The 13339-nt window shown below is 37.0% G+C and overlaps 1 long non-coding RNA gene across 1 annotated transcript; it reads right to left on the bottom strand.

Annotated features, from left to right (window-relative positions):
* Positions 1–499: 499 nt before the first annotated feature.
* LOC143559948 (uncharacterized) lies at positions 500–12366 on the bottom strand. The gene is made up of 3 exons (XR_013140025.1): positions 11984–12366; positions 6159–6206; positions 500–591 (listed from the first exon to the last, which is right to left on the bottom strand). It is a non-coding gene; the product is annotated as an uncharacterized LOC143559948 (long non-coding RNA).
* Between the last annotated feature and the right edge of the window lie 973 nt (positions 12367–13339).

Raw genomic sequence — 13339 nt, forward strand, 5'->3', positions numbered from 1 at the left:
CTCTGGATTCAGAACCAAATGCTGGATTATGGTTTGAATTTTCTAAACACCCAAATTTTCATTGATAACGCTGCTGCATCATTTATTGTTAAGAATCCAGTACAACATTCCAAGACCAACCACATTGAAATCAGACATCATTTTATTTGGGATTGTAGTGAAAAAGGTCTAATTGAAGTTAAAAGAGTTGACACAAGTGACAATTTGGCTGATCTATTCACAAAGCCACTTGATAAAACCAGGTTCAACTTTCTTCTTAAAGCCCTAGGTGTCAACACCCGACCCAGGGGGCTAGTCGTGACCGACTGGTATCAAACATGAGAAGTGGGAAATATTTAAACTTAAAGGAAATTCATAATATGGTAAGAGTTTGCAAATTCAAAGGTACAACCAAAGCAAACGGGTCAACCATGACCCGTAAATTGTCTTAGGTGCATAGCACCATCAATTTGTCTAGGATGTCATCTAACGATTACATATTTATTTATCAAGTAGTCTTCCATGACTACATTACTTTATTCTTGAAAACCAAGGCTTCTACGGTTCACTAAGGCGACTAGGGCTGATTCCTTTCCCCAATGGCTAAGTTACCTGAAAAGTACATACTAAAATACGTCAACATAATGTTGGTGAGCTCGTGAGTTTAAGACACATAATAATAAAGTTAACACGTCATGGTATATCACATATCAAGTCTACAATCAAATCTGCAACTAGCATAAGCATCCCCGACTCATACTAGAAGTTATACCGTCCCAGACTATCGCCCTGCTAAAAGCAATAATCAAACACGTAGGTTATATGCCGCAACGATCCGCAGATTTCAGTGAGGTTTACCCAAAATAGGGTCAATATGCATGGGGGTTTCCCAAATAGTACTACCCATACAAGCCTCCGGCCCATTCCCTCGGGCTATTGATTGTGTAAAAGTTCCATACCATATAAAAAGTTTAGGAGTATGTACTAGTTCCCAAAATTTAAGTAAAAAGGGTTTACACGTGAGACTCACCGAATGCTCCGAGTAAATCAACGACTGAATTCCCCAAAGCGGTGGTTCCTATGGTAAATAACGAATTATAAATACTTAACTGGACTAGTTTCAACCTCAATAAAGATTCAACGGTGAAACGAGTATTTAATTCTAAGTGGTGGCCCAAGTGTTAAGTTCCCGATGGATAAAGTTTCCTTTTATGGAAAGTTTACTCTTATACAATTTATAATGTTGATGATGTGTGATCAAGTGTTTTGTTTAACTACTAATTGTGTCAATAATCTCGTTTTACTTGACCGGGTTTTAGTAAAGTTTATATAATTTGAAAGTTCGGGCCTTATGTTCGGTTGCGGGTTACCGTATGACCATAAGAACTATATAATTTATTCACATCAGTTGCATTGTCATTTATGGTTGGAAACATCGGGCCTCGGGTTTTCAAAAGTTAATAATATAAGTAGTTATCGGTGTTGTCGGTTTTTAACAACAAGCCTTTAAAATGTGGTTTTCGTAAACAAACTCCCGTATAATTAAAATTCCAATTTTTCAAGAATATTAAGGTTATCAAAAAATTATTATTTTCGGATCTGAGATTTCAGCAAGTTTGGTGATGTAATGACTTAGTTCCCGAACTTTCGTTTAGCATTCGTTTTGGTGAAACCGGGTTTATGACATGGTAAATTTTAGGAAAATATGTAAACACTAAAATTATAACTTTATTAAAATATAATTACTGTAAAAAATTCAGAATTTTCATATTATTGTATTTTTGAAACTGCCTGTTCGATTTATGTCGGTTCACCGCAACTAGCGGTTAAATGTCAAATCTTGACCAAAGAGGTGTTGTTTTTCCATAAAATGTTTTATACATTTATATTAAATATTTTAAACAAAATTTTCTGGAAAAATATGAATCTTACCTTTTTGTAGCGTTTTAGTCTTAGAAACCGGCCCGTTCGGTTTTAAACGAAGCAACACTTTAAAGTTTGTAAACGGGCCCGTTTAGTATATCCGATTTCCCTTAAACATATCTTAGCTTACATTTTCCTTTTTAAAATTATAAGCTTCAGTTTTAAGGGTTCGGTTTCATAATATTCGAAAGTTACGGTTTAACTTGATATTTTTTTCCAAAAATACCCTTTTAAACGAAAACCCACTTTTGGTCATCAAACCACTTAAAACCAGTTATGATACATAAAAATACGTTTTTTTTAAATTCCATTTGTTTTAAAAACATACTCTTGGCTGTATTAACGCTAACGATCTCGGTTTTGGCCGTTTGGCTTCTAGTTCGGTTTTTAATGCGAGTTTTCGCGAAAACAGTTTCGGGTCAGCTTGTTATTTTTCAAAATATCATTTTTAAAGATGTACAATAATATTATAATCTTATTTAGGTTCACGGGCTTATTTCTTAGTTAAACGTGTTAATTCGGGTTTTATAAAGGTTTTTAATATACGGTTGATGTTACTTTTTCTGGGCTGAACTTGTGCAGGTTACTGGTATTATTTTTACTGTTTTAAACTTTTGGAAATTATACTAAAATTCAGAAGTTAAAATGGTCACTTGTCGGTGCGATTTTGAAACTAGTTTATCTATTAAACAAGTTACCGGACGGTTTATTGTTAGCTTTTGGGTTTGGTTCTTTTCCAGGTTTAAGGACAAACATAAAATACTTTTAACTTCTGAAACCTATACTAACAGTTCAGAAGTTAAAAAGTCGCATATTTGTCCGGTTTCGAACTAGTTTGACTTTAAACGAGTAACCGAATGGCCAATATTTTGGCCACGGTTTTGGGACTGCATGGCATGTGATTTTTAAGGTTCCAAACCAATGATAGATTCTGCAGATTCTGGTTATTATGTAAACGAAGTTTTAAGATTCGGTTTCTTGGCCCGTTGTGTTTAAAAACAAGGTTTTTGTTTATAAATTTCGAACTTATTCAGAAAGTTAATTTACTAATGCTCTAAATCAGATTTATTAATATGTTTTGATAAATTTTATGCAAATTTATTTACTTATTCGTTCATGGTTTAACATGCGGGTTTAACACGTAGCCAAAGCTTAGAATCGTATACAAACAAAACGAGTACGTGCCGTGATACCTGTTGCACACCAGGGATTTCACGAGCAGCTCGTTCTCGCCATTGGGTTGGTTCCACGAGCAGTAGCGAGAGACAACAAAGGTTAGGGCTGGAGTAATTGACCAGGGATATAGAAACAATCAGGTTTCAGAATCATTAGAATAGACTGAGACATATCAACGAATTTCCTGATTTTTTTTATCTCGGGCAGAATTCACGAATACAAAGCTTGGGCTGCAGATTTCTTAGGTGTATCTTGGCTGTTACAAAGAGAGAACATGGAGTATAGGGGTTGCAAGAAGTGAAGTTTGATATTGATTATAAAGACTGAGATGGAGATTTGGGGCAGAGGATTTCTTGGTCTGTGAAGGCATGCAATGACTCTTATTGGTGCTGCAGAGGAGACGTGAATGGAGGACAAAAAGAAGGTGTTCAGGGTCTTCATTGGTGCAAAAGATGTTATCAGGATTTTGAAGATATATTACATTTTGTTATGTATTATTATTATTTTTTGTTTATATATAATTAGTTAAAGTAAAAGAGTTTTTATTATTATAACAACATAGGTCATGGTAATTTATGATGTGTCTCAAATCTCATGTTTCATTTTTTGTTTGCATGGTTCAGTGTTCGAATGTTGATTTGAGAAGTGTTTGGCGGTTGAGTTTTATGTTTTGGATACCCGGTAAGATTAAATAATTGTTTGATTTTTTCTTAAAAGTTCCGAGTTATCGGGCTCGGGATCATTTGGGTTAAACTAGTACCGGTTCGTTTTGATTTTTCTTGGGCCAAACCTATCAACATATGTTTCGCTTCGACCAACACTATTTTCGGTATCTAACGATAAGAAAGAAAAAAAGAATTTAGCCGTATATTTGGGGTTGTCACAGTCTCCCATGGTTATAAGAAATTTCTTCCTCGAAATTTGCATAAGGTGTGGTTCTCATAGTCTAGTGGTTCTGTTCCTTAGTTAACTAACTAACACGATGCTTATCATTTAAATAATCACAACAAGTAAACACATAACATTTATCACATTAGCAATTAACGAAGGTAATTACCTTCCCCAAATCTTCCTTTACTTGACCCAGTGTCAAACTTTTTAAAGGTACTCCCTTGATCATTCTTAGTCTTGTCGTCATCCCAATTCCTCTTCAAGCCATTAAAACCTCTCGCAACCTCGTCTGTCAGCACAACATCAGTCTCCATAGCCTCTTGGAAAGTAGCGGGCTTAGAAGCCCTTACTGTTGGCCTAATTTGGGGAATCAAGCCCCAAATGTACCTTACAATTCGCTTTGACTCAGGGGTGACCAAGTGTGTTACTAGACCAGAGAGTTCTTCAAACCTAGTAGTGTACTCTAAGTGTGCGGTTCCTTTCATTTCCAGAGAAAGGAACTCCAACTCCATTTTCTCCTTCTCATTCACAGGGCAGAATTTCTCAGTCACCAACTTCTTGAAGCCTCCCCAACTCATACGGGTGAGTGCATCTTCTCCTCTAGTGCCCATTCACATTTTCCACCAAGCTAACGCCCCGCTTTTGAATGAAATTGCGGCAAATCTGGCCTTGTCGGCTGCTAAGCAGTCGCTGATGTTCAGTATGGACTCCATCTCTTCGAGCCACCTAATGGCTCCAGTAGCTCCTTCAGTACCAAAAAAAACTCTGGGGTTTACATGCTATAAAGGTCTTGTAGGTGCAACCTTTCCTTTCAGCAGTTTTCTCACGTTCATCTTGCTTTTCCTTGTCATTGTTATTTTTATCCTTATCGTTGTTATTTTGATCATTATCGTTTCCTCATCCCTTGTTAGCATTTAGTTGGGCCACAATATTGGGTATGGCTTTGGCGATGCCCTCAGCTATCATTTGTTCAAGGTTAGCATTTTGTTTGTTCCCTTCATTGTTATTAATGGAAGTTTCAGCTGTTAGGCCATCACGTCCTCCCCATGTGGCGGCTCGATTTCCATGGCTTGCACCGCGGGGACGCCCACGAACTCTTCCTCGTACCATTTTCTATAATTGAACCGAGTTAGAACAATAACGCATACTTAGTGCCCAAAAAGAAAATATAAAAAAGAAAGCAAAAATGAAAATATAACAATTCAATGAATTAGCACATAAATATATAACATGATGCTAGTTAACCCTTGTTACTTAAATTCCTAGCAAGGATTTGGTTTCCTAAATCACTCGGGTAAGGTTTGCTTAAGGGTGGTGTTTCCTATGTCAACACGTGGTCGGGTTAATCAGGTTGGTTAAAGCTTAGGCAACTAACGGGTTCCTAATTCGCTAAAACCTTAGGCTCTGATACCAATATGTCAACACCCGACCCGGGGGGCTAGTGTTGACCGACTGGTATCAACCATGAGCAGCTGAAAATAAATAAAGTTAAAGGAAATTCATAATATGCTTAGAGTTTGCAAATTCAAAGATACAACTAAAGCAAACGGGTTAACCATGACCCTTAAATTGTCTTAGGTGCATAGCACCATTAATTAGTCTGGGATGTCATCAAACGATTACATCTTTATTTATCAAGTAGTCTTCAATGACTACATTACTTTATTCTTGAAAACCAAGGCTTCTATGGTTCAGTAAGGCGACTAGGGCTGAGTCCTTTCCCCAATTGCTAAGTTACCTGAAAAGTACATACTTAATACATCAACATAATGTTGGTGAGCTCATGAGTTTAAGACACATAATAATAAAGTTGAAACATCATGGTATATCACATATCAAGTCCACAATCAAACCTGCAACTAGCATAAGCATCCCCAACTCATACTAGAAGTTATACCGTCCCAGACTATCGCCCTACTAAAAGCAATAATCAATCACGTAGGTTATATGCCGCAACGATCCGCAGATCTCAGTGTGGTTTTCCCAACATAAGGTCATTGTGCATGGGGGTCTCCCAAATAGTACTACCCATACAAGCCTCCGGCCAATCCCCTCGGGGTAATGATTGTGTAATAGTTGGGACAAAATTTAGCAGTAAAACACCCGGATAGTTCCAAACCATATAAAAAGTTTAGGAGTATGTACTAATTCCCAAATTTAAGTAAAAAGGGATTACACGCGAGACTCACCGAATGCTCCAAGTAAATCAACGACTGACTTCCCGAAAGTGCTGGTTCCTATGGTAAATAACGAATTATAAATACTTACCTTGACTAGTTTCAACCTCAATAAAGATTCAATGGTGAAACGAGTATTTAATCCTAAGTGGTGGCCCAAGTGTTAAGTTCCCGATGGGTAAAGTTTCCTTTTATGGAAAGTTTACTCTTATACAATTTATAATGTTGATGATGTGTGATCAAGTGTTTAGTTTAACTACTAATTGTGTCAATAATCTCGTTTTACTTGACAGGGTTTTAGTAATGTTTCTATATTTAGAAAGTGCGGGCCTTATGTTCGGTTGCGGGTTACCGTATGACCATAAGAACTATATAATTTATTCACATCAGTTTCATGGTCATTTCTGGTTGGAAACATCAGGCCTCAGGTTTTCAAAAGTTAATAATATAGGTAGTTATCAGTGTTGTCGGTTTTTAACGACAAGCCTTTAAAATGTGGTTTTCGTAAACAAACTCCCTTATAATTAAAACTCCAATTTTTCCAGAATATTAATGTATTCAAAAACGTATTATTTTCAGATATGAGATTTCAGCAAGTTTGGTGATGTAAGGACTTAGTTCCCGAACATTCGTTTAGCATTCGTTTTGGTGAAAACCGGGTTTAGGCCTTGGTAAATTTTAGGAAAATAAGTAAACACTAAAATTATAACTTTATTAAAATATACTTACAGTAAAAAAAATCAGAATGTTCATATTATTGTATCTTTAAAATTGTCGTTCGGTTTATGTCGGTTCACCGCAACTAGCGGTTAAAAGTCAAATCTTGACCAAAGAGGTGTTGTTTTTCCATAAAATGTTTTATACATTTATATTAAATATTTTAAACAAAATTTTCTGGAAAAATATGAATCTTACCTTTTTGTAGCGTTTTAGTCTTAGAAACCGGCCCGTTCGGTTTTAAACGAAGCAACACTTTAAAGTTTGTAAACGGGCCCGTTTAGTATATCCGATTTCCCTTAAACATATCTTAGCTTATATTTTCCTTTTTAAAATTATAAGCTTCAGTTTTAAGGGTTCGGTTTCATAATATTCGAAAGTTACGATTTAACTTGATTCTTTGTTCCAAAAATACCCTTCTAAACAAAAACCCAGTTTTGGTCATCAAACCACTTAAGACCAGTTATGATACATAAAAATAAGTTTTTTTTTACATTCCATGGGTTTTAAAAACATATTCTTTGCTGTATTAACGCTAACGATCTCGGTTTCGGCCGTTTGGCTTCTAGTTCGGTTTTTAATGCGAGTTTTCGCGAAAACAGTTTCGGGTCAGCTTGTTATTTTTCAAAATATCATTTTTAAAGTTGTACAATAATGTTATAATCTTATTTATGTTTACATGATTATTTCTTAGTTAAACGAGTTACAAAATACGGGTTTTATAAAACTTTTTAATATACGGTTGATGTTACTTTTCGGGGCTGAACTTGTGTAGGTTACTGGGATTATTTTTACTGTTTTAAACTTCTGGAAATTATGCTAAAATTCCGAAGTTAAAATGGTCACTTGTCAGTGCGGTTTTGAAACTAATTTATCTATTAAACGAGTTACCAAACGGTTTATTGTTAGCTTTTGGGTTTGGTTCTTTTCCAGGTTTAAGGACAAAAATAAAATACTTTTAACTTCTGAAACCTATGATGACAGTTCAGAAGTGAAAAAGTCGCATATTTGTCCGGTTTTCGAACTAGTTTGACTTTAAACGAGTAACCGAATAGCCATTATTTTGGCCACGGTTTTGGGACTGCATGACATGTGATTTTTAAGGTTCCAGACCAGTGATAGATTGAAAGAACCCCAAAAATAGAGTATTGAATTAATAGAAATTAACAAAGAACAAGGATAGTTGGCCCGATTCGAGAGGGGCTAGTCTCCAGTTAATCAGATTCGAGAGGGATTAGATATCCGATTAAAAAGTTATAAAAACCCTTAATTTGATAAACATAGACATTCTTATCCATAACCTAAAACATGATCACTTATATTGACACAATTTATTAATAAATGATGTGGTTACATAGACCCTTCGTCATCCTCGCCCTTTTATCTCCCTTGGACCCTTCAGCCTAAGACGGGTTCGTATCAATAAATCCTGCCGGGTAAAATGACTTGTCCTCAAGTCGACAACCCGATATTTGTTAGCCGTTAGACCAAGCGATAAGCCATTCAATCATGGGCTCACCCACTTGTCACTTCCCGAACCTTTTGTGATAGGCATACGAGCTACAGATGTGGTGCTCAACTGATCTACACCAACCCAATTCGTATCACACAAATTAGATGGGATATCAAGGCTGCTTTCTGGATAGCACCCCATGATTACAAAAAAACTTTATGAATATTAGATTCTGGAGAGGGCAACGACTCAACACCAAAAACACTCTCGGATCATTCGTTATCACCAGATCTGATCCACTTCCACTTTTCCTTGCACAGGTCTTCTTGTTTGTCATTTTTTTTCTTGATTTTCTCCTTCCGGTATCTCATCAGTTACTTCAGAATCATTGCTCTTGGCAACTCCTAAAACTCCGGAAACGGAACTGTCATGGTATCGACCACCTCGACCCCATATGTCAATGGACCTTGAGGTACATCCTCAGGTTTCTTGTTATCTATGAAATAACCAAAACATGGTTGAATTTCAAAATCACCATGTTCATTGTCACACCTTGCAGACGTTCCATATAATAAAGTTTTGAGTGCTGCCACATCTTCCTTCAAGGATACCAGGATGTCTAATTTAACTTCAATGGCCTCTAAATGAGTAGTGATAGCATCATTCTGAATAGGTGATGGTGGGTGACTTTCACCATGGGTTAGATGAGAGGGTCTCCAGGTATTCCAAATCATCTTCTCTTCGATTCCCGGCAATGGAACCAAATGATAGAACCCCGAATTTGAAACAAGAAATTAAAGGATAGTTGACCCGATACGAGATGGGTTAGTCTCCGGTTAGCCGATTCGAGATGGCAATTCTCCAAATACAAGGTTAACAAACCTCAATATTATTAAAATATAAAACATGCATATCTATAAACTAAAACAAGAACATATAAATAGGCCTAATTGGGATAATAATTTCAACATTTATTTTCTAAACTTTTACTCTTCATATTCCCATTTAATTAACTTCCTTGACCCACCCATGTTGGACCCGGGTATGTATCAATACATCCGGCCCAATGTTACAAGCCAAACAGAAGAACTCAACCCAAAAGACTAGTCTGATAGGTGAAGGAACCCATTTGGCTTAAAAACCTCACATCAGTTTCCCATAAAACCGATGTAGGACAAGTCCCATACCTTGCAATGGTTTCAGTCCGTAACAATGCACCGTCCTTAAGGGACAACGTCCTCGTTGGGCACGGCCACATTGGTCACGGATGGCTCACTCCAGGCCACCACTTCGTGGGCCACCACTCCGAGTCCTCAGTGGTCACGACCACGTTGGTCACGACTAGCTTCCTCCAGGCCACCACTCTGTGGGCCACCACTCCGAGGTTGGCTCTGATACCAACGTTACAAGACAAATAGAAGAACTCAACCCAAAAGACTAGTCTGATAGGTGAGGGAACCCATTTGGCTTATAAACCCCACATCAGTTGCCCATACAACCAACGTGGAACAAGTCCAATACCTTGCAACGGTTTCAGTCCGTAACAGTATCACAACCCATCTCGTTTTGTTTGTATACGATTCTAAGCTTTGGCTCCGTGTTAAACCCACATGTTAAACCGTGAATGAATAAGTAAATAAATTTGTTTAAAATTTATCTAAGCATATTAATAAATATGATTTAAAGCATTAGTAAATTAACTTTCTGAATAAGTTCGAAATTTATAAAGAAAAACCTTGTTTTTAAACACAACGGGCCAAGAAACCGAATCTTAAAACTTCGTTTACATAATAACCAGAATCTGCAGAATCTATGATACATACCCGGTTCCAACATGGGTGGGTCAAGGCAGTTAATTAAATGGGAATACGAAGAGGAAAAGTTTAGGAAATAAATGTTGCAATTATTATCCCAATTATGTCTATTTATATGTTCTTATTTTAATTTATAGATATGCATGTTTTATATATTAAAAATATTGAGGTTTGTTAACCTTGTATTTGGAGAATTGTCATCTCGAATCGGCTAACCGGAGACTAACCCATCTTAAATCGGGTCAACTATCCTTTAATTTCTTGTTTCAAATTTGGGGTTCTATCATTTGGTTCCATTGACGGGAAATTCGAATGGCACATACAACCCAGGATTCGGTTATCACTACCCAATTATTAGCCATTGCGTCACGATTAGACTCCGTCCTAGAAAATATGAAGGATGATATTGCAGCAATCAAGACTCAGATGATCAAAGATGGCATCTAGCGTGAAAAAACTGAGGATCCGAAGAACACAGTGGCGGAGGACAGTTTAGTGTCCGAAAAAAGGATGAGATGGTCACTTCTGATAGTTGGAAGGCTCATGATCAAATTCTGAAAATTAAATCCCTTAAATTTGATTCACCTGCCAAACATCAGACATCACAATCCATTCTCAAAAACCAGGAGGAACTTCATGACCCACAACCGGACCTGTCTAAAGAGGAAGACCTAGATGATAACCCTAGAAATGATGAAGATCAATCTGAGCAGGTGGTAGGTGTTAAACAATGGGCACAAGATTCTTATCGGGACTTTTCAAATCAGAACATCATTGTATTGCCCCTATATACAACGAACAAAGATTTGGAGAAAAACTTAGTTTTTGATATGGCCAATCCCCTTGATGATAAGCCATTGCCTGGGCTGCCTCTTACCGTCAGTAGGGTCGTCCATGTGACTTGTGAGCTTGCACTCCTAACAAACTTTCTCTCCCATTCGGTCCTTTATGCTTCAATGTTCATTTTGGTCCATGTTCAGAATCATCCTTGTTTAGTTGAAGATGGCTATGGGGTTCAGGAAGCAGGCCAGGCCATGATTGAATGGCTAATCGCTTGGTTATCAAATCTAAACGGAGGTGACAATAATATGCCATGTTCTATGAAGCGGGTCTATGAATCGTGTGAGGCTACAATTAAATTGATGATCGCTTGGCACAACTATTATCGAATTTTCGACTTGAGGACAAGTCTTAATCTCTGGCCGGATGTATTGATACATACCCGGTTCCAACATGGGTGGGTCAAGGCAGTTAATTAAATGGGAATATGAAGAGGAAAAGTTTAGGAAATAAATGTTGCAATTATTATCCCAATTTGATCTATTTATATGTTCTTGTTTTAGTTTATAGATATGCATGTTTTATATATTAAAAATATTAAGGTTAACCTTGTATTTGGAGAATTGCCATCTCGAATCTGCTAACCGGAGACTAACCCATATCGAATCGGGTCAACTATCCTTTAATTTCTTGTTTCAAATTCGGGGTTCTATCAAGTCCCATACCTTGAAATGGTTTCAGTCCGTAACAATGCACCCTCCTTAAGGGCCAACGTCCTCGTTGGTCATGGCCACGTTGGTCACGACTGGCTTACTCCAGGCCACCACTCCGAGTTCTCATTGGTCACGGCCACGTTGGTCATGGCTGGCTTCCTCTAGGCAAACAATCTATGGGCAACCACTCCGAGGTTGGCTCCGATACCAATGTTACAAGCCAAACAGAAGAACTCAACCCAAAAGACTAGTCTGATAAGTGTGGGAACTCATTTGGCTTATAAAACCCACAGGAGTTGCCTATACAACCGATGTGGGACAATCCCATACCTTGCATTGGTTTCAGTCCGTAACAGATACCTGGTGCACACCAGGGATTTCATGTGCAGCTCGTTCTCGCCTTTGGGCTGGTTCCACGAGCAGTAGAGAGAGACAACAAAGGTTAGGGCTGCAGTATTTGACCAGGGAATTAGAAACAATCAGGTTTCAGAATCATTAGAATAGAATGAGTCATATCAACGAATTACCGGATTTCTTTTATCTCGGGCAGAATTCAGGAATACAAAGCTTGGGCTGCAGATTTCCTTGGTGTTTCTTGGCTGTTACAGAGAGAGAACAGGGAGTTATGGGGGTTGCAAGAAGTGAAGTTTGATATTGATTATAAAGATTGAGATGGAGATTTGGGGCAGAGGATTTCTTGGTTTGTGAAGGCATGCAATGACTCTTATTGGTGCTGTAGAGGAGACATGATGGAGGACAAAAAGAAGGTGTTCAGGGTCTTCATTGGTTCAAAAGATCTGATCAGGATTTTAAAGATATATTACATTTTTTTATGTATTATTGTTATTTTTTTTGTTTATATATAATTAGTAGAGTAAAAGAGTTTTTATTATTATAACAACATAGGTCATGGTAATTTTTTATGTGTCTCAAATCTCATGTTTCAGTTTTTGTTCGTATGGTTCGGTGTTCGAATGTTGATTTGAAAAGTGTATGGCGGTTGAGTTTTATGTGTTGGATACCCGGTAAGATTAAATAATTGTTTGATTGTTTCTTAAAAGTTTCGAGTTATCGGGCTCGGGATCGTTTGGGTTAAACTAGTACCGGTTCGTTTTGTTTTTACTTGGGCCAAACCTATCGACATATGTTTCGCTTCGACCAACACTATTTTCGGGGTCTAACGATAAAAAAGAAAAAAATAATTTGTCCCTATATTTGGGGTTGTCACACTGGGAATGATCAACTCTAATGAGGTCTGAAATATGATGTGTGCTTGATGTGCAAACTGTCTATTTTTTTTCTAAAGTCTTGTTGAAAGTTTGTTTGATTGATGTGTGAATATGTGTTTAATATTTGCTGATCTGTAATCTGATTAAGTAGTTTTTTATCTTAGGTGTCATTGATGCTTAAGATAATTATCAGTGAATTTTTAAAGAGTTATTTTATGTGCTTGTCTTATAGTTTGATTGTGTGAATTATCTGATATGGTGATGTTGTTATGTCTGCTTGTTTTGACGATGTCATTCATATTAAGTTTTGAATATGCTTCAAGATGTTTGTGTCAAAGTATGTTTTTATGACAAAATTAGCTGCTTAAATGAACATTATAAAAGAAAATTTTCTCAAAAATTTTTTGTCAAAAACATAACAAATTCAATGGTGTGAGACATGATAAGATTATTCACTTCAAGCTTTGTACAAGCTTAAAAGGTTGGA

The sequence above is a fragment of the Bidens hawaiensis genome, unplaced genomic scaffold (assembly GCF_021521415.1).
Source record: "Bidens hawaiensis isolate Kalapana, Puna unplaced genomic scaffold, B.hawaiensis_p1.1 tig00020130_1, whole genome shotgun sequence".
Lineage (NCBI taxonomy): Eukaryota > Viridiplantae > Streptophyta > Magnoliopsida > Asterales > Asteraceae > Bidens > Bidens hawaiensis.